General features: G+C 39.1%; 2 long non-coding RNA genes across 2 annotated transcripts in view; one reads left to right on the plus strand and one right to left on the minus strand.

Moving 5' to 3' along the window:
* The window catches only part of LOC144025960 (uncharacterized), a 43759-nt gene that overhangs the window by 1047 nt on the left and 21116 nt on the right, over positions 1 to 21596 (plus strand). The window contains exon 2 of the long non-coding RNA XR_013285010.1: positions 14751 to 14818. This is a non-coding gene — a long non-coding RNA (uncharacterized LOC144025960). The remainder of the gene's footprint in view (positions 1 to 14750; positions 14819 to 21596) is intronic.
* On the minus strand, positions 110 to 20658 carry LOC144025961 (uncharacterized). Its single transcript, XR_013285011.1, has 3 exons — positions 20540 to 20658; positions 2732 to 2796; positions 110 to 876 (listed from the first exon to the last, which is right to left on the minus strand). It is a non-coding gene; the product is annotated as an uncharacterized LOC144025961 (long non-coding RNA).

The raw sequence follows: 21596 nt of genomic DNA on the forward strand, positions 1-21596 counted from the left end.
TTTTTTTTTTTTTTTCCACCATGCAAAACTGGATGTCAGATATCTGCAATACACATTCAGTCTAGCTGCTCAGCTCACCGTGTCAAAGTACTTGGTGGGTCGTTCGGGCCTGGGAAGCGACAAGCAGCTTGTGAGAGACAAATCATGCTGTCAGTCTGTGTGTGAGTTTGTGGGAGCGTGTGTTTGTTGACTGGCTAGCAGTCACGTGAGATGCTACTTTACAGAGTAAGAGAGAGAGAGAGAGAGAGAGCAGAAAAAAAAAGTAACCTCCTGTCATGGGTATGCCAACTACGCAGGCGCGATTAAAAATATATCGATTCCCAGTTAAATTATTCCGGCCATGTGGAAAAAAGGAAGGCGTTAATTGGAGGAATTATAACTAATTGATGGCGTCAGAGCGAATTTCGACATTTCAAAGAGACCGAGTCTGATTGAGCCGTCTCGGGCCTCAAGGAGGCCCGCCGGGAAGGCTTGTGGACGTTCCGCTCGAGTAAACGAGTCGAGGCGACCCGGCTGAATTACAAACCCGCACTCGGCTGCTTTTTTTTTTTTGCTCTCGGGCGCTGATGGCGGCAGAAGCGGGTGGTTGACGGGCACGCGGAGGAAAGGAATCGGCTCATTATGTGAGTGTGCCTCCCTTATAACTGTAGAAAACAAACAAACAAAAAAAACATTTTAGCTTTGACTTAAAAGCTTGTGCAAAATATAAATAACCCCAAAACAGGAGGGGGGAAAATTCAAAAAGGGCGCCTGATCTAACAGCACAATTTGGACCAATGCAAATGCAGACAAAATGGCCGCTGTTGCTAAGCGAACAGGGAAGAAGATGGAGCTGATGCTCTTTGAAGAAAAGGGCCCCGCCCCCTTTGGCCTGTGCTGCAAATCAAATAAATAAATCGAAGAAACAAACATACACACACACAAGAAAAAAAAGAAGTTTGTGTTAGATATTAAATGGCCTCAATTATGTCCACTGCGCACGACAGAATATTCCGGCAAGCGTAAATAAAATAAGAGCAACTTCTCTATTGGAATGAGTGAGTGATTACATAAATATTTGGAGGCTAGGCAGAATGTGGAGTTTTTGGAGATGACTGTGATGTGTGACAGCTTCATCTGAAAGTCTGTTTTAGTGGTGGCAGTTAAAAGCGCTTGCTAGTATGACACAAGGAAAGTCTTCAAACGCCCCCCCCCCCACCACCCACCCCCCCCACGCAGAAGGTTAACTTTGAGTAATCATGTGAGAACCCGTTTTCTTTGGAAGCCTCATAGAAAGGCGGAGGACTGATAACTTTCTTCCCTTGCTATACTTTTACTTTTTTTTGTGTTTTTTTGTGCACATTTCAAGTGTGGATGGAGGTAAATAGATTTTTTTTTTGAGAGAGAGAGAGATGCTGCCTCGTTTGTTTCTACAAAGACAAGAAAGATGTCACTTTTTGTTTATGTGAGCATTTGAAGATGATTCTAACACAAATGGATGGCAGAAAAGACTCGAAATTGCGATTATGTGAATCTCTGTTAATTAAATCAACCCAAAAAATGTTTGTCAATTTGTTGCACACTCACTATAGTGCAAAAAAATAAAAATAAAATTGATGTTTTATGTGAATCAGTCAAACAGATGGCGCAGGACTTTCATTGTTGCACATAAGATCTGATTGGACTCAATTGTTGTATTATTTATTTTTTTAGTATTATTATTTTTTGCTTTTGATCAGCAAATCACAGCTTGCGTTTAATTTACATGCTAATAATTGTTAACGATGGAAGCGGGCAAACAAAAGTCTCTTGAAGAAGCAAATGAAAGAGCGGGCCAGCGCATCCATTTTTGTTTGCTTTTGATACAAGTTTTACAAAAGCAAACAAAACAAAAAAACATCAATACAATTTGAAAACAGATGGCATCTTTGACAAACTATAGTAAGTTACATTCAATTATTTTTATGTCAATTGGAGAAATGAATTCATACGCCACTCAAAATGGTCAAAATGGGAATTAATTTCAAATGTACACTTTTTTTTCATTTACATTATAGACTGTTTGTTGATTCAAGTTCCCGCATTCTAAATTCAAAGTGGGGAAAAAAAATAAATATTGTTAATATTTACATCACGTTGCATGCTTGGTTGTTTTTAGTCATTTGATAAAATTGCCATAATAAATACGCAGTGTCTTTCAAATTAGAATAACGTATTTCACAATTCATTGCAACAACATACTACAAGTAGAAAATATGGTGCCACATTCAAATATCAATAATTTTCAGTTCAATATTTGCATTTTGTAAATATTTCTCTCGCTTAGCAAAAACGTGAAATGATCATAATTATTATTATTATGATTATCATCATAAATTTTGAAAGCAACCAAATGCGAGCATTCTGTATTACTATAAATGATATGAAATCACTGCACACAAGGAAGAATGTATTATTTCTTTGCACGTCCTTTTAATTTGATTGTGTTCATAATTAGAAGAGCGATAAGATATAGTAAGTACATAACTGATCAAGCTTTGTAATATTTTGGGATTTTCTGTAGGCGCATTTGAAATCTGAATAGTTGGAATATAGAGATGGGGGGGGTATGAGAATTATCCTAATAGCGAATAAGGTAGAATGAGGAGCGAGAGAAAAAAAAAATCACATCCTTTTTTTTTTTTCTTTTTTTTTTTTTTTTTTAAACACAATAAAAGGGGCTCAACGTTGGTCCCGCATTTCACGGCCTCACCTGAAGCTTTTTTTTTCAAATTCCGCCTTAATGAGCCCCACCACATGCTTCCGCTCGACTTTTTCCTGAAAAGAAAAGAAAAGATTGATGAGACAAATGTGAGCAACTGACAAGAGAAAAATAACAAAGACGTCCTCTAAAAGGTGCCCCAATTTCACACTGTCAAATTAAAGTCCCCTCGTATTTCAGGCCTACCCCCGATGAAGGCTGCACTTTGCTCTCCTTACCCATCACATACTCGCAATTTAGGTCATCTCTATTTGCCATTTCAATTTCATCAAAATGATTATTGCAATTTGCAAAATTCTCTCCTTGATTAGGACCTGTGCTGAAAAAGAGCGAGCGTGGGCCGCGTTCCACTTTGTTGACTTTTTAGCTTTTTGTATGTTTAGCATGAAAAGGTGTTTGTCGACGTCGACGCGGAATGTCGAAACACATCACAACACTTGTCTGAGCCGTGCTCGCTGTCACGCATCGCACCGCGCCGCTCGCTTCCTGGAATGTCTGCCGCACGTCACTCAGCATTTGCTCGGCTGACAACAAGGGGCTCCGGCACGCGCGCGCGCACGCACGCACACGCGCGTGTCCCTACTGCAGGTGCTCTCACTTGATGGACTTTGACGTCGACGCACACACGTGTGGGTTCAGACGCTTTTTAGCCCAAAAATAAGTTTGCAGAAAAGAGCAAATTAGTTGTAGTGCTGCGAAAAATCACTTTGACAGCAAAGTACAGTTGAGATGGAAGTTATGTGCAAAAAAAGTCCATTTATAAGAACATAAACAAGGATTAAGAAAAAATATATCTTGAGTTTGAAACTTTGGCTTGGGATATTGGATGAATGGAAACCTGTTGTAGTTTCTATTTGCGTACAGATTTACTGACTGGCAAATGATTCATGTCTGCTTTAGCGATAGACCGATTATCGGCGGTGATATTCAGCATTTTGACCAACATCAGAATCGGTCATTTTGAAGAATCATATTGTGATAATAGATCCATTTAAAAAAAAAAAAAAAAAAAAGTGTTGACTTCAGGGAACTTATTTAATTATTTATTTTTTAAATGTAAATTTTCAGAGATGCTGCTGACCCTGGGAACTCTCTGCACTTTGAAGTTAAAACGAAGATAAGTAAACATGTAATAGTTGAAATATTTTGAAATTTTGGAATACTTTATTTAGTGTAGAAAACATTTGTTTGCTTTTATTTCATTTTGAAAACATGCTACTAGATGTCTATTGACTAAGATTTATTAAAGAAAAAAAACTCCAATATTTTACTAACACTAAAAGTTCTCAATATGCTTTAATATTCTAAAACAAATTAAGAGCTGGACTTTGCACATTTTCCCTTTTAGTAAAAATGTAATACTTGAGCTATTTTGACATTTTGGAATACCTTATTTAGTGTAGAAAATAATTGTTTTTATTTAACTTTTGAAAACATGCTACAAGATGCCTATTGACTAAGATATATATATATATATATATATATATATATATATAGCCAGCTGAGATAGGCGCCAGCAGCCCCCGCGACCCTTGTGAGGAATAAGCGGTCAAGAAGATGGATGGATGGATGGATGGATATATATATATATATATATATATATATATATATATATATATATATATATATATATATATATTTATTTATTTATTTATTACTAACCATAAAAGTTGCTCAATAAACATATGATTTAATATAAAAAAAAAAAAAAAAAAAAAAAAAAAAAAGATAAGAGCTGGACTTTGTATTTTTTTTCCAAATTTGATGCAATATTTTCCCTTTTAGTGAAAATGAATATTGGCTCCAAATATTGGTTATCGGTGCCCTTGACTATTAATAATCAGTCTATCTCTAGTCTGCTTCTTCAACATTAATTTTTATGTACGCTATATGGCAACATCATGGCAAGACATTTATATGATTATGTGGTCTCAATTACTAATGTGGGAGTTGAAAAAAGATGTAAGGAAAGCTAAACCTTCCCACATAGTAGCCCTCAGTCATACTTGCGTTCATAGCGTCATGAAAAGTGAAAACAATTGAAAAAAAAACCTCCCTGAAACTTTTTATTATTATTTACTAACATTTTCCAATAGTGGGAGGCATACTTGTAAGCTATGCTACATGTAAACACGTGATTCCTAGAAATAAAGGGTTGTTCATTATACTCATCTTTTTGCAAGCTCTAGCTTGTTAAATTATTGTTAATAATTATTGTGAGATATCATTAACATGACAAGTGTCTTCATATAGAAAAATATAAAAATTGAGCAAATGCACATCAAACTGCTAGCTCTTACTATATGTACTATTTAGATTACATACATATACTACAGTATATGTACTATTTATACTAGGGATGTAACGATAACGGCAATATCGTGATATCGCGATATTAAAAGTGCCACAATATATCGTCGTCGTCATGTCACGATATTAGAAGCAGCACATCAATTAAAGTCGGGTTGATTTCCATTTGAGAAGTTGTAGCACCCTCTGGCGGCTACCTTTTTAGTCCAGTTTAATTTTCACAAGGCATGTTTTGGCCCTTCTATGTTTAAAATCCACGCGAATGGTCAGATGAACGTAATTTGCTTGTGAACCGAGTCAATATGTGGAGGAACTCAATCTGTGTGCATATATATATATATATATATATATATATATATGATATTTTTATATTATTTTTCATTGCAGTTGTGTACAAAAGCACGTTTTTTTTTTGTTTTTTTTTAACAATATTGTGCCCTTTGTTTAATATCGCCAACCTCCCCACAATATCGTGTTAATTATCGTATCATGACCTTCATATTGTGATAATATTGTGTCATGATGTTTGGATATTATGACATCCCTAATTTATACTGCACTTAAATATAAAAGGGGGGAAAACAGCACATAAACAATGATTCAATTAAGAATGACTGCATATTAAAAGTTTAATGAAAATGTATAAAAAGAGTTTGGGCATCATGACTTCAACGTGTCATATAGCATGCAAAATTTTGGACTAACTTTATTGACAGTCTTTTATGGTGACAACTTACGTTTTAGTGTGAAATCACACACAATTTAAAGTGAAACTCAATTATGTCTTTTTTTGTTAAGGGTTATTAAGAAAGTATTTGCAGTCTCTTTTGTATGGGGGACAACTATAGCAGAAAATCTCCCAAAGAGGAGGCCCAGAACACAAAAAAACGTGTTCAGCGAAGGGGGACCAGGTCAACTCGGGGTCGTCAGGCGAGGTGCGAAACCTCACCCTGACTTTGTAAACGCCGCCGCTGCCAAGATAGGACCGAATCTCAACTCAATCTGTCACCAAATGGAGTGAAAAAGAAACGGCGTGCCAAGAGCGCCAGTCGAACGTCCCCGCTAACACGCGCACACACCTCCTTATCTCCATTTCATTACACTTACAAAATGGCTCATAAAAAACGTGGATTCATGAAGTTCTCTTAACACATTAACAGAATGGCACTTTAAAAAAAAAAAAAAAGGTCACATAAGCTCTTTAAAGCAAAAAGTCTGAGCGCTGTTCTGTTAACTGCCTTATTATTTCCCACTTGGGACAACTTTTATGAGGCGCGCGTCGTAGTCGCTCAGCGGTGATTTGGACGGCTCCTTTTTGGCGAGCGGCTGGGGCCCGACGAGCCTTCGCTTGGCGCGTCTGCCACCCTTTTTGCACTGATCTGACAAGTGACGGTGACAGACGAGGCATCTCCGCCATCATGTCGCTTGACATGTCGCTTGACATGTCGCTGACGCGTCGCTAACATGGAGGAGAGGCGTGTGGCGCACAAAACTCAAGTTCAACTTAAACCAGGGGTGTCAAACTCATATTAGCTCAGGGGCCGCATGGAGGAAAATATATTACCAAGTGGGTCGGATCGGTAAAAATAATGGTAATAAACTTAAAAACAATTGGCGTCAATTATATGCACAGTTTTGCTATTTTAGGCCAGCCCTAAATTATGGAGCTCAACTGTAATTATTATTGTTCCAAAAAAATAACACAAATGCAAATGGACGCGGCAACACTTTGCCTGTATGAATTCCGGATGTGTTAAATCTACTTGTTTTGCATATATATTGTTCCCAGAATGCATTGTATGCAGTTAATGACGTCATAAGGACGTTAATCCTTGTCATATGTATTTGTGTTAGCAGTAATTGAATTTGTGTCGTATTTAACACGTTTATGTCAGTCTATGATTTAAAAATAAATAAATAAACAAACAAACTGTAACTTTAAGTTGTGTGCAAACTAATGACATCCAGGATGATTGCGTGTACAAGTTGCATTGCTTGTGAAATTACGAATGTATATTTTTCTTATGATTGTGGCCGGCCGGCTGATTAATTGGTCCGACATTACAATTTTTTTTTTCTTTACTTTACAAAATCATCTCGCGCGCCGGATTAAACCCCTTTGTGGGCCTAATCCGGCCCCCGGGCCTTATGTTTGACACCCCTGACTTAAACTATTGGGTATCAAAGTACTTTCAGTTGGAATTATTGCTTTTTTATTTTTTATTTTTTTATGTTTGTTATTTTCAATTTTCACGATGACTCGTTAGGGTCAACACTAAAAAAAAAAAAAAAAAAAAAAAAAGTCAAACCAGTTATTTGATTTTGTGACACACGGAAACACAAAATAGAGATTCACAATGTTTCCCCTCAAATGTGAATTATTATTGTAATGTAGATTTATTTTATTTTTTTTGCTAGTTTGTGAGTTGCCTAACTGATTTTCACTGTTCCTGTGCCAGTGACAAGTTGTATTTTATAAGGGCAGCATTACATTTGATGTAAATATTGTCTCTGATGTCTAATTCAGCACTTCAATTGTGAATCAATATTCTCCTAATTTGTATAAAATGATGCTTTCAAATCCTTTCAGTTTCTTTGACTCATACCAAAAGCGTATTCAACTTTTTATCAGATGCTAAAAGTCTGCTTTTTATACTCAATTTTATTGTCATTTAGTTTTAAATATACTTAAAACACAACTTTGTAAAAGTTATCATCTTCGGATACAGAGATAAAGTATCCTAAAGTTGATAGATTGATTATTGCGTAATACTGCTATGGATATGGTGACATCATCATATGTGAGTTCATCTGTGACAATATTGCTTGCACATCATTAAAATGAACTCACGCGGCACATTAGATCATGTCTTTGATTGATTGATTGATTGATTGATTGATTGATTGACTAATAAAACCCAATCAATCAATAAAACATAAAACACATCACAAATATAAAATACAAGTTGTAACTAAAAAGAGAAAAGGAAAAGAAACAGAAATCACAATTTATATGTTCAAAAGGAGTAGGAAGAAGTACAACTTATCTAGTCCAATGCTTATATCTTTATACTAAAGTTGTTCTTACTAACATAAAAGTTAAACAATAGAAAATAAATAAAACATGCTTATATTAAGTACACAGATATATTAGTATGAGTTATAAGTCCTTATCCATTACACATACGCAAAGAAGAAAGAGCGAAAGTAAAGCCCTCCGTAAACAACAAGTTCCCAAACATTAAGTATTGCACATATGCACAATGTTTCCATGTAAACAAACAACAACAACAAAAAACATTTGTGGAGCGGAATTACTTGTAAACTTAACACACAAACGTGGGCACAGACCAATAAAATCAATTTGTGAAAAAAAATATATATTTAATTGACCCAATTTGAATATATGACATAATTAAAATGAAAAAGTTTCCCTCCACTTGTTGAAAATGTGTTGTTGTTAATCCTCGGTCCAATGAAATACAAATTCTCCTGCCACAACTGCAATACTTGCATGAATATGTGAAATGGAGTAAACGTGGTGGATTTCATAGCACATCTGTGACAAACTACCTGCTGTGGTAGATAAAAGTAGCTAAAAAGTGGGGGGCGGGGCGGTGGGGGGGATCAAGAGGCAGGCTCCTCACTGGGATTCTCAACCCAGTTTAACACCATTTGGGGACATTTTCAACTGGTTGGATCAAACTTTCACACACACTTGACATTTTCTTACCAAGTTACTTTCTTTTTTTGCATTAAAGTATTATTAGCCTTGAAAGTCTCACCACATTTATTTGCGACGGAGATGTTGTGATGGAGCTCCTTTGGTAGCCAAGTTTTGTACGTTTATTGTCGTTATCAAACATTATTTCAAGGGTTTTAGAGCAGGTGTGTCAAACATACGGCTCGTGGGCCAGAACTGGCTCATCAAGGGGCCCAATCTGGCCCATGAGGACAGACTACAAACTAAATGGCAGTTTTTCATCAAAATTAAAATAAAAAAAAAATAAAAATCACTATTCTTGCCTATTTTGTAGGGGTGCACTGATCACAATTTTCAGGCCGATGGCCGACCTTTTAAAAAGTCTGACCTGCAGATCCCGATTTTTGCTGATACCGATGTTTTTTTTGTGTGTGTGTGTGTGTTTTTTTCATTACAAGCAGCATATACACTTTCAGTGTTCCAATCTTGTTTTATTGGAAAACATTGAACAATATTGGCGAAATAATACAAATGGGTTGTTTTGACTGCACATGAAGTAGTTCTCTCAAATAAAAATAAAAATCCTATTGGTCATCTCAGCGGAAGAGGAGAGCGCCTGACTTTTTCAGACCTCTGAGGAGGGGAGATGAAATTGGTGGAAAATATATAATTTATATAACTTTGACCGCCAAAAACTTTGAATAACGTTTAGTAAAATCATGATGTGTGCCGCCATAAACGTTAAATGACGTCAACTACGTTTTTTTTTGTTTTTGTTTTTTTTTTAAATCAATGTGCAACGTCTAATGGAGCACTGCCTGGTCAATGGGTTGTGGAATCAAAGACAGCCACTAACTATGGCCAGCAGATGGCAGCATTGTATCTCTTTTCAATGGGCTGCCGGTGTATCAAGTTACGAGACATGATGGAATCTGATGAAATCGAACATTTTCAAGGATGATATGAATGATCAAAGCCTTTGTCAAATTAAACCTAAATCACAGAGCGTCACTAAACAAAAAAATAGTGTCGAAATCACATCCTTAAAATGTATCTTTTCACAAAAAGCTTGTTTTCTCTTTATCGTTTCAATTTTCACTCAATGTCACTCAAATTACCTATTTTGAAATGGTGATTACTCAAGTATGGAATAAGGTAGAAAATTACTTTTTTTTTTCTAATGAAAGAATGGAATGCGATCATTCATGTGGTACCCACGTTGTATATGTAGTAAACGCACACAATATTTTGTTTGCCTTAAAAGATGAGTTAAAATGCTCGAAATCGGTTGGCACTGTTTTTGTTTTGTTTTTTTTTTATCACGTGTGGCAGTAAAAGATTTAAAGGATCGGCCGATCACCGATCTTCCAAAATGAAGGGAATCGGGGCCGATAAATTGGCCGCCCGATCGATCTGTGCACCACTACTATTTTGTACACTGGAGTGCACACTGATGGCAACTTAAATGGCATTCTGAAATCTGGCCGTTACTCAGGATTTGATGCAAAAAAAAAAAAAATTGCATTCATTTTTGTTCAGAAATTTCAGATTATTCTGCAATCAAAGCAGAATAAATGGGAATATTTCCACAATGTAGGTGTAAATTATTTGCAGAAACAAAAAAACAAAAAAATGCATTCATTTTTGTTCATCAACTTCAGATTACTTTGCAATAAAATCACAATAAATGGAAATGTTTTCAGAATGTAGGTGTAAATTATTTGCACCCAAAAAAATGAGAATTTTTGATCGGTGGCTATTTATTGCTCATTAGGTCACAGTCCACTAGTCCAGCCCACTTCAGATCGAATTTGGGTGAAAGTAGCCCTTGAAATAAAACGTTTAATATTGTAGAAAATAATTTGATCTCACCCGTACCAAGTAAAGCCTAGTTATTCTAAAAATGGTCTTGGGAAGAAAACAAAAAATGGGACAGAAAGAGTGATGTGCATTATGTGAACAAAACGCCACTTATGAACCCAAAACAAGTTGCTAACCTTTCAAATGATTTGCTAACTCACTAGTTAGGTATTTGTATGCTGCGGAAATTAAACTTTTGCTCAGTTAAGTCTTCCTTCAGTCCTTTTGTGATGGCATAATTGAAGCTATCCCCGCACAGGGGATCAAGTTGGTTTGACTTGACTTTTACAAAAGGACGCGGGATTTCATTGGGTTTGTTTAAATCAGCTCTTCCGCACGACAATGGGACGGACGGACGGGCAACCTGCGTCTATTCAGCCGACTTAAGAGGCAACCTGAGGCCGTGATAAGGCGCAGCAAATAAACGCGTCTGCTTGTCTGTTGGGCTTGGAAGAGGAAGAATAATCTTTAGGGGGTAAAAAAAAGAAAAGAAAAAAAATTATCGGTGGCCAAAATGAAACTGGCAAAGAATGCGAGGAGTGCATGTGGCAGTGGGCTGCTCTATAAAGACATCTGCTGATTGCACAGTTTGGGGAACGGACCGCTACAGAGACCAGGCTGGCAGGCAAAACGTGCAAAAGGGAGACGGCGGGAACAAGAGACGCTCGCAGGCATAGTCACCTTGAACATGAGGACGTATGTACACCCACTGGACGCAACATTAGGCACGCCTGCGCAATCCAACATTTTTGCCTTGACAAGTACCGTGTTCTGTTTGGCTGAGAGGTAAAATATTTGTAGTTCAGGGCATCAGACTAAAAAGGTAACATCACTTCTCAGGGTGGGCATCGTTTGCCAAAATTGCCACGAAAAGCCCGTGGGCAACCAATATAGATTTTTTTTTTTTTTTGTAGTCAGTGCAGATTCCAAAATGTGGCAGAATAAAATTCCAATCAACAGAGGTGGGCGCGTCATTACGTCATTGATGGATTGACGGTCCTTCCGTCAATAGTGACAGAATGCCCGCTCTGATGAGAAAAAAATATCATGAATAAAAGTACTTCTTTTTTGCTCTCTTAACACTTGCAACAATGAAGATAATAAAAGCAGGCAAAATATTTGACTACTTTATAATACTTTGTTAGTATTTGTTTCATTTTACAACAGAGAGAAAAATGGCCAATTGGCCAATTTTTCTACCCATTTCTTTTGTGGGGGGGATGTTTGATCATCATTATATTTGTTTTATGTTGTAATGTGTTGATTAATCTTTTTTTTATGGCTGATTTTTCTCTTTTTTTTTTCTTCTTTTTTTTTTAAATAATATTGGCCATTTAAGCCATCCGGGCCCTAATACCATTTATTAGAGGTCATTTGAGAGAATTTGTTCTTTCAGAAATGTGTCTCGCATTCATACATAGGGTAACCAAGAAGTAGCTCTCACCTTCTCACCTTCAAAAACGACCCAGGATACAGTATGGGATTATGATTTCTGACCAAAAAAAACAAAAATAAATAAATAAAAAAAATAAGCACAGTGGGGCTCGGCAACTGCAAATTATCCGACATATCGAGACTGTATTAGCGGTATAATGTTTGTGACTATATTGTGACCATGTGACGCATTCTGATAATAACGAATCGAGTTTAGTTACTTCTTAGAAATAAAATATAGCCAAGGGGTGAGGTTTTGACAACTGGTGGGTTGCCAACAAGCATGTTTGCACGGCTGCATATATAACACATATTTGAGTGTGGCTCTATAGTAGAGTGGCCATACAATACATGCCATCCTAGTTATGGTGAATAAAAAGTGTGACATTGCAACCATGCAGCACTTCACATAGACAACACCCACACGCTTCTGCCATGCTTCTTATACATTTGAATCAGTGTTGGGCTCCACTTGTTGCCGCCATGAACCTCCAAAGCTCAAACAAACATTTCAGGTTTTCAATTGTTCTGATTGTACATTGACGCAAACTGGACGGGCGGATACAGTCGCTGTATTCTCTTTCATGAAGTACACTTGCACGTTCATGCAACCATTCTGTGAAAACCATCACATCCGTATTAAGCTGAATATTGTATGAGTTTATTTAATCTATGACTCATGGCATAACAGTTCCCACCATTTGATAGAAAAAAAACATACAATAATTGATTTAGATGTCCATATGATCTTACATAACTGTATGTTGCACACTTGATGCTGAGCTAAAACATCGATCATTTAGACTGAGTTTGCGAATGGGGGCTAGTTCCTGTTTGATCACAAGGTCGGTCACAGGGACATGGTTGAAAGACTAAAGATTTCTTTGGGAGTTGACTAATGTGTCATGAAAGTCAAAGTCAACGATGTCGTTGTTTGTGTTTTTAAGCACAGTACGGCGCTCCCCAATTTAGTTTTGTTGCGCCACGGTCCAGATTCACAAAAACACAGATATTTACGAACTAGTGGGAAATCATCTAAAAACAAATGATTAAAGCCAGCTGACCTCATGTTGTGTTCTATAGCAAGCATCGCATGTTCGAAGACAAGCAGTGATCAGAATAGCCAATGCTATCTAGGCTAACTGCTATCTTAAGCCACAAACATTTTGCTACATTTTGTACTTTGGGACACGGTGTCGCTTTGTGGCTGGAAATTTCGCTGCTCTACAGAGAAGTTTTAAGTCCTCTGTAAACTGGGTGATTGGAATAAAAGATGTCAGATTAACGGACTAACTCATTTACTCCCCAAAACATAAAAATACGTTCTATTTTAAATGTATTAAGTGTCCCAAAGACGTATTTATCTGTTTATTGTGTATTTTTTATTTTTATTTTATTTTTTTATGCTAGGATCATACAGAAGGCTTTGATGGAGTGCCTCAATTGCAGAGAACGGGTGAAGAAAATGGTAGTAATTAGAAAAACGGCCATCAGGTGGCAGCAGAGTATACTAGATCAACCAGGGCCATGATGAAAACAAGCTGATTTCCCCACAATTCTAAGCAGATTTGTGAATAGAGGAAACGTGGGGTCTTCTCCGGGTACTGCGGTCTCCTCCCACATTCCAAAGACATGCTTGGCAGGTTAATTGATCACTCTGAATTGTCCCTACGTGTGATTGTGAGTGTGGATGGTTGTTCGTCTCTGTGTGCTCTGCAATTGGCTGGCAACCGATACTGGATGTACCCCGCCTACTGCCCGAAGCCGGCTGGAATAGACTCCCGCACCCTCGCGACTCTTGTGAGGCATAAGCACTATGGAAAATGGATGGATGGATGGATGGATGGATGGATGGATGGATGGATGGATGGATGGATGGAACGTATATTATATTCTAATGCTAATTGCTGCAAAACGGAAACAGATAGAAATGTACTTTTTCTTCCTAATGAAAGAAGAGACTCTAATCTTTCTTTTGGTAGGTTCCATGTTCTATAGCAATAGAACACAATATTCTGTGGGCCTTGCAAAATCAGTCAAAATCCAGCAAAACAGCCGGGAGAGAAGGGGGTTGCTTCAGTGAAAATGGCGGCGAGTGAATGAGTTAAAGGCCCTATTTTCATAGACAAGCACTCAATGTATAAATAGGCGCATCTTCATTTTCATCAAAACATCATAGTGATTATTGCGTCCTTTTAACTCATCAAAATATTATATAAAAAACTGAAAGACAACGCCACCCAAGCACAGATTAAGAATGCGCCTCTGAGTTGCGCTGGGCACCAAAATAGGTTCCTAAATGTTGATGAGATGTAGTAAAGTCTGCTCATTAACTACTTGTTTCAAAACCCATCAAGTATTATCGCAAATCGTATATTGTTATCTTCCGTCATCATCCTTGAACCAGAAAGTGTGCTACCTCATGGACAAACGAACGTTTGGGCTGGATTTCATAACGTAACGAAAGGGTGTTTTAGCGGATCAACAGTATTTTTGCACTCTGCCATTCATTTACGCCCGAGGTAGCATGTTGACAGATCTTATGAAGACATCTCAGGCATCTGGTTCCCCCTCAGCTGAGCCACATGTGCTCACTCCTCTGATCACGTCCAGCCATCGCGCCTCTTACGAGTGTTTTCCCCAAGTCTGCCCTCTCTCCAGTGACCTCTCACCCAGACACTCTACCTCTGCTTTGTTGTGCAGGTCAAGAGTCCAAAGAGACGCAGCTAGACGCATGGCCACAGTTTGGTAATGCAGATTCACAGAGGCAGGTAGGTCTGCTCAAGGTGCCCCCGACCAACCCCTCCCGCAGGGGATCCCCCATCGCTCCGCAGCTCTCGGGTCAGGGCCCAGGGCCCAGTGGGCTCCGAGCGCAGGTCACCGAGGGCTCGGATGGGCCGGAGATGAGACGGCGAACTGGCATGAGGAAGACTGTTTGATGTGGTGCCGGACTGGGCTATGTTACCGTTGTTGCTATGGATTTAATTAGCTCCTGCAGCTGCTACTTCCTGGTTGACGGGTCCTGGAAAACTGTGGCTCGGTAATCCCTTACAGGTTGGGAATTCTCATGATGGTTCATGATCTGTACTTAGGCAGAAGTACTTTATCACATAAAAACCCTGTAAAGTGAATTTGATCTTTTTTTTTTCTTTGTACATTATACATGGTTGAGGATAATTACTAAACTGTACTCACTTGTGGCACTATAAACTGGCAAACACGGGGCAAAAACAATCTTTGCAATAATATGATGTATGAGCTCCCACTAGTCGATATTCGGACGAACATAGCGTTTGATGAATAAGAACCCATCCATTCTCTACTGTCGACTGAGATTGACGTCAAAGTGCCCTCGGGCTCGCATTGTGGCTCACCTGTTCTCTGGGTTTGATCACTTTGAGCATGAAAATTATATTATGTACAATCTTATTATTTGTAGGGGTATAACCAAAAACAGCTTGAACTGGAAAAACATTCATTGATTTAAAAGATGTGAGTGCATCGAACCGAACCGAATCATTCTACTTTGAAATTTATTCATGTATGTATTGAATTGTATTTTATTGGAGAGATATATCTCACTTTTACACTACTATCAAGTTTATTAAAATGTAGGTAAAATGACAAAAAAGTCATTGCAATCATACCTTCTCGAACTATACTAAACCCACTGAATCGAATCGGCATTGTGAGGTTTCGCACCTCACATATTGAGTTGTATTTCGCGGAGAGAAGCAAGATGAGAATTATCAATAGTAAATAATATCTGGACCAGTTCAAGTAAAATTGTCTAACTTCCTCGTGACAGCTGATGATCTCTCCCGGCACCCGGTTTGTAAATCTACTGAGTGTTTAGTGCAGATGCCATTGACGAATTCTCCCTTCATAAAGACGTGTTAAGTAATCACTGGAAATCGCCCACTGAGGAGTGGCGGCGAGAAATTGATCTCAGATTAGATGAGCGCGAGTCATCCGCTCTTCCTCCTTTGTCCCTGCCAAGTTGCTGGATCTCGACTTAGAACTCCTTAAAAGGGGAGACTTCACAGCTGGCTGGAGCATACTAATACCCTGGACTCATTAAATTAATGGGAGCCTGATTCCCCTTCTACTCAATGTGCACCGTTGCCCTTTGAGTTTGCCGGGGCTAGAGGCTGCGCAACACTTTGAAAGCCCTGACCGGCATATTGAGCGTGTTTTAATAGAAGCCTTTTGAGACGCCTGGCAAGATGCGCAGTAACTCTTTGCCTTCAAGTCCCCGCATCTCTCCGTGTGATCTCGTCACATCGCCGCTCGATACTTGGATCGAGGCCCGGAGACAGGAAGGGGACGGCGTGCGCTAAATGAGGCCAGAGGTGTCCATATGTGAGCAGAGGCCATTCTTTCATGAAGATGTGAATTTTCAAAACATGCTCCTGAGCACGCTTTGATGTAAAAAGGTGCTGGGCATGAGACGGACAAAAAGGGGGCTTGCGCATTGACGTTTTGGTGCGGTCGCCTACGAGAGTCCGGCTACTTGTCGGACCGTCGTTCTTAACGCTGTTGACTTAATTACTCTGCTCGGACATGGCGTATAAGCGCTGTGAAATAACGTGAGTCCCTCGTAGCGTCGTTATGAAAGTCACCGTCCGCCTAATGGGGAGACATGCTGGGAATCGTTCCATAATAATGCAGATTCATCGCCAAAGGTAGCTAAAGCGGAATTCCGAGGTGTGAAGGGCAAAGTTTTTTTTGTTTTGTTTAAATAGCTATTTATATAACGGGAAGAAAAGAATATCAATAGGACTTTTTGCATATTTGCCCGACAGCTGTAAGATGAGTTGGTAAGACAAGAAAGTGAGGGAAGCCGCATTAACATAACAAAAAACAAGCAAGGATTCATCAGCCTGATCGTTATCTAACCCAACATGTTAAGATAAACATAATTATCGCAAAATGAAATTGTTAGAACAATTATATCTCGCATTTGAATAACTGTTACTAACAGACAAATCAAAATTAAAAATCTGTTCTTATAAAATAAATTCTTATCTGAACGAGCACCTTCATATTTCATCTCCCATGTTAAGACCTCCTTTTTGTTAAGTCCAACATCCTTGAAATCTGAAATCTGCCAAAATCGAATGAAATGTATGGCCTTCACTAAATAAATACTGTTTAAATGAACCCCAAAACCTTCGTGTTATAATCCTAAAAAAAAGTTTAAGCATGTTTATTTTTATTCCGTTAACAAAAATGTTTTTTTTGTTTACTTGTTTTGTTACTTTTCGTGAGCTATAGTAACCTTGATTCAGACATAGCATTTTGGTCACATAGGCCAGTCACCCAATCATCAGAGTACATCGTGTGAATGGTCACATTGGTTACGTGGCCAATCAGGTGACTGTAGACAAGTGAAGACAACACTTGTAGAAGCCCTGCTAAGCAACATGCCTACATATAAGGAACCCCCCACCGCCCTCGCCTCCGCTGCACGATTGTCAGATTAGCTTTAAACAGCGGCCGTCAATGAAAATAGATCGTAATGTTTTCAGTGTTGTTTTTGAGCACTGTGCCAACAGACAAGAACACTCATAAAACAGTCTGCAGTAGTAGTGTCGCTCTTTTGTGAATAACTAGAAATACGGGCAAAAAAAATGGCTGAGTAAGCCACTCCCGCATTGCATCACGCAAACGCTTGCTTATCCATTCCGTGTGGCCAACGTCAACAATATACCCCTACAGTAGCGCCGTACGGCACTGATTGGATTCCCATAGTAATGATTCTTTCCAGCCATGGCCGCCGTGTAAACGACTCCTCGCTGATGGTAACAAGCAGCCGGCGTGCTTACATGCCTCCCGCTCCACAGCGACGTCATCCGTGGGTTGTCGTGGTACCTGGCAACAATGCAGGGGGCGGGTTTGGGGGATTTGATGCAATCAAGAAGGGAAGGGCACGGTTACCAGGCAGGTTCGGAGCCATGCGGGCTCCCACTGTGACACGGCACTCATCTCTGCAACGCCGGACCGAAAAAGCGAGGAACCGCGCTGAGATCTTATCCCACAGAAGCCAATTTCCTCCACCAAAAGTTCTTCTCCTCAGAGTGTGGCTCAAGCACTTCAAAAGTAGAGAGCCATATAGAGAGCACCATTCATTTGGCAGCTCATGTTGTCCGACTTGAAAAAAAAGCCAAAGCTCGCCGCTCGACGCTCGGCAGGGCTGATTCCGGCTTCAGAGAAGGGGAAAGAATTTGGCGGCGGCTTAGGGCGCCCATCCCCATCCAGAGGTGGGCTCTTTTTCATCTCGGCGCGGCCTTAGCGACCGGGGTTCGGTGACGAGGCGCTTCACAGGTGGGAGTCGGCCCGGGTCAAAGAAGCGTGCTCACTAAGGACGGGATTTGCCGCTGTTATTTTTCTATTAGGGCAGAATTATGCTAAGCCTTCAGAGGCCATCTTTGTGTTGCTATGGCAGCCCATATTTCCTACCGGGTTGTGACCTTGAATGACTACAGTGCAAAGCCAAGTCGCCCCCGCAACCCTTTGAGGATTAGAAGCGGGAGTCTCTTAGTTATGCAAAACAACCTCTGATATGATGGAGCCTTGAATGGTTGAGTGACAAACTTTATTGAGATTGGCTCTCTTTTCATCTGATTATTGTCACTCGATTATTTCCAATCACTTGGCACGGCTTCAAACGGTGCTTTGTTAAGGACCACGCCGAGCTTTTCTTTTCCGGCACCGCCTCGTATCGCCGACCGTTTGCGGGACAAAACGCGCTCGAGGCGCTTGCCCAAGACAAAACGCCCATCAGGCACAACGGATCACTTTGGAGGGTAACAAAATTAGCCAGCAGCTTCAGAAATCCAAGTTGTATCATGAACCGGACAGCAGATCTCTACAGATGTCTTCAGTCCACACTTTGTTGATATTTAGTCATGGTGATAACACACAAGAGAAAAGTAATACATATTTTTGCTTTTATGTGTTATTAGCCTTTAGTTTACATACATGTAATTTTCTTTTTTTTTTTTTTGGAGGGTGGATTTTTGGATTGGATCCATCCAAGGGTGTTGACTTGATTTCTTATATGAATCCTCAATTTTTTCCTTACCTTAATAGCTTATTTATTTAAGTTGCATAAGTCTGTCGAGAAGCGTTGGACTCATGCTGCATTCGGGGAAGGTGGGGAGTCGGATATATCCGAGTTGTTTTTTCCCAATTCCGACCTGAAAGCGTTCGAGGCGAAAGTAAACAACCAAAATGGCGGATAGTGGAAAATTGTGTTTTATTTTGGTCATTCCTTTTTGACCACCAGCAAACCTACCTTCTCGTAATTTTGCTTCATTTATTGTTTGTATCTTATTTCATAAGCATTCCATACAATTCTGTAGTTAACCATATAATTTCATGTCAGGAGATAGCGGCATCCTGTCACACACGATGCATTACGTGAAGTTATGTAGAATATTTATGAATGAAGAAAGTATCTAGTTTTATACTCAAATGAATTGTGTTTTACCATTCACGGTCTGTGAGTGACGTCACTTGTAGTCTGTCGGTGAAGTCGGGGGTCCTTCTTTTTTTCCGACTTCGCAAGTGGAATTTCTGAGTTCAAGTACACATTTCCTGGTTTGAACTCGAAAAAGTCCGACTTCCGACCACCCTCGAATGCAGCATCAGAATGTGCCAGCAAGACAGTTACTGTTTGGTGAATTTGTGAATTTGTGAATTAGAATGGCCCGATTTTTTCCCTTCTATGTCCAATTAAAAGCTTGTAATGTTTGCCAAATCTGAAGTACATTTCAGACTTGCACCCAATTGAGCCACTTTGGGATAAACTATATCTGCCTAAGATGAGTACTTTAATGAGTAAACAACAGTTTAAAAATAAATTTTTGTTTACAGAATGTCTCCATGAATTGTTCTGTGCTTTTCAATTCACAGTATGAGACAATGAACTGAATGGATTTCACCTTAAAAAAAAGAAATAGAAAAATGGTGGTGTCCTAAATCTTTTAACCAGTTGTACAGATGTACACCAAAATTTGACTGAAAAGAATAGTTACGAGTATCATTTGAAAGTACATAGTTAACCGCCGCAGTGTAGACTATAGCAACAGCTGTTAAATATCTCAAGAATTACACATTACACTTATTTGCTAATTTGTAGTTACTTTCACCAAATCAACTCCAGAATTGAAATAAATAAAGGTTACGTAATTTAAAAATAAGCACATTTCTGTGATACATTGTGGGCCGCTTTTCGGTTGAAAATGCAGAAACACCGAGTGCCCAATCAATGCTTTGGAACTCACCGTACGATGATTACAAGAAATAGAATAATAACTTTTAATTGGGAAGGAATTAAATTACTACCGTTACAGATGTATGTTCTACTTTACTGCTAAATATTTTTCCATCATCTAATAAACCAATTAGCATATTTTGCAAAGCAAACTGCTCATGCCAAAGTGGATTCATGTGTTGTGGGGGTCAAGCGTGGCTTTTCTACTCACGGACTTCGAAATCCTGTCGCCACTTTTCATGACACGGAACTCGCGCCTGCGGTCAAGTCGGCGGCGTCATTTAGAGAAGAGCTTCACTTCACAAGCACTCACAAACTGATGATTTCAAGCTGTTTCAACCAGAGAGAGAGAGAGAGAGAGAAAGTCACATTCCAGCCAAGCAAATTCCATTTCAGGTAACTAAAAATGGACTTTTTGGCACAGCCTGGCTTCAGTCACTTTGAGTTTGGACAGTCCACGATCAGAATGTTTGCAGCAGTCGGACGTAGACGTTTGCTTTGATTCGTTTCTCTTTGGCAATACTGGCCACTCTCTTATTTTATAATCTTCATTCCACAAGCACTTTTATTTATTTTTTCACTCCTGACTAATGATTTCATTCTGTCTCCACAATGACCATGTTTGAAAATGTATTGTTCTTTTTCAAATAAGACGTTTTTTTTCTACTTGGTTGTGGCTTTGTGAGAACATGCAAACTCCATTTTAGTTCAATGAAAACAGACCTTTGGAAAATGTTTCAATGACTTTTATTTGTTGTTTTTGCCATTTCACACGTATGAGTCATTTTTCCTTTCTTAAGCGTTCTACTGTAATGCACTTGGGTATACTGGTTGATTGCTACTTGAACCACGTACTGTAAAGTGGAACATTTAGAGCCCAAATGTACTGTAAACACTTGTAGAACTTCTCCTATCTTGTTACTAGCCCCTTCTGTGAGTAAGTGTTCTCATAGAAAAAGTCTACACACCCTTTTCAAATACGAGTTTTTGTAAGACCATAAAAAAAATCATGAGGCCAAGAGGAGTGATGGTCTAAAGCACAGGTTTCAAACTCCAGTCCTCGAGGACCGCAGTCCTGCCTGTCTTACAGGTTTCTCTCCTCAAACTCAGCTGTATCATATAAGGAGGATCATGATCAGGTTCCTGCAGAGCTTGCTGCGAAATCAGGCGTGTTTGAGGAGGGAAACCTCTAAAACATGCAGGACTGCTGCCCTCCAAGACTGGAGTTTGAGACCTGTGGTCTAAAGAATTCAAAGTTGAACTTTTTG

Source organism: Festucalex cinctus, chromosome 9 (assembly GCF_051991245.1).
Source record: "Festucalex cinctus isolate MCC-2025b chromosome 9, RoL_Fcin_1.0, whole genome shotgun sequence".
In the NCBI taxonomy this organism is placed as follows: Eukaryota; Metazoa; Chordata; class Actinopteri; order Syngnathiformes; family Syngnathidae; genus Festucalex; species Festucalex cinctus.